The sequence below is a fragment of the Diaphorina citri genome, unplaced genomic scaffold (genome assembly GCF_000475195.1).
Source record: "Diaphorina citri unplaced genomic scaffold, Diaci psyllid genome assembly version 1.1 scaffold1939, whole genome shotgun sequence".
In the NCBI taxonomy this organism is placed as follows: domain Eukaryota; kingdom Metazoa; phylum Arthropoda; class Insecta; order Hemiptera; family Psyllidae; genus Diaphorina; species Diaphorina citri.
The window spans coordinates 54,345-54,911 of NW_007379365.1; the positions used below are offsets into that span (position 1 = coordinate 54,345).

The 567-nt window shown below is 32.5% G+C and overlaps 1 long non-coding RNA gene across 1 annotated transcript in view; it reads left to right on the top strand.

The window, feature by feature from the left end:
- The window catches only part of LOC113470927, a 1,794-nt gene extending 1,443 nt beyond the window's left edge, over positions 1–351 (top strand). Inside the window, exon 2 of the long non-coding RNA XR_003393814.1 lies at positions 130–351. This is a non-coding gene — a long non-coding RNA (uncharacterized LOC113470927). The remainder of the gene's footprint in view (positions 1–129) is intronic.
- Positions 352–567: the final 216 nt, after the last annotated feature.

Sequence of the window (567 nt, forward strand, 5' to 3'; positions counted from 1 at the left end):
TTATTATTATTATTATTATTATTATTATTATTTAAGTAAAGTCAGAACGTTTTAAGAACCACACCATACTATCATGTGTATAATTTATTTGTAGTTATTACATTGTTTTTTTTCTTCACTCTATTTCAGATGGTCAAAAACGAGATGATGTCTTCAGTAGTATTGTCAAACCTTTATGTTCTTCTAATACTCCTCTCACCCAGTTCTTCACAAGACCACAATATTATCACCAAACTAGACGTACCTTATGCATTAAGTACGCCTCAGAACATCTCTAACCTAGACATTCCTCAAGATATCTCTAAATTCTCTAATCTAAACTCTCTCAAAGACCTAAACATACTTCAAGACATCTCTAAGCTAAACTTTTCTCAAGATCTTTTGACTCTATTAAGCGTTGAAGACATCATTGAGCTAAGTTTTCTTCAGCAAGAGGATGCATACATTATGCAAGAACTTGGTTAGTAGCATGCAAGAGTATACATACAGTATGCAAGAACTTGGTTAGTAGCATGCAAGAGTATACATACAGTATGCAAGAACTTGGTTATTAGTATCCAAGAGGAT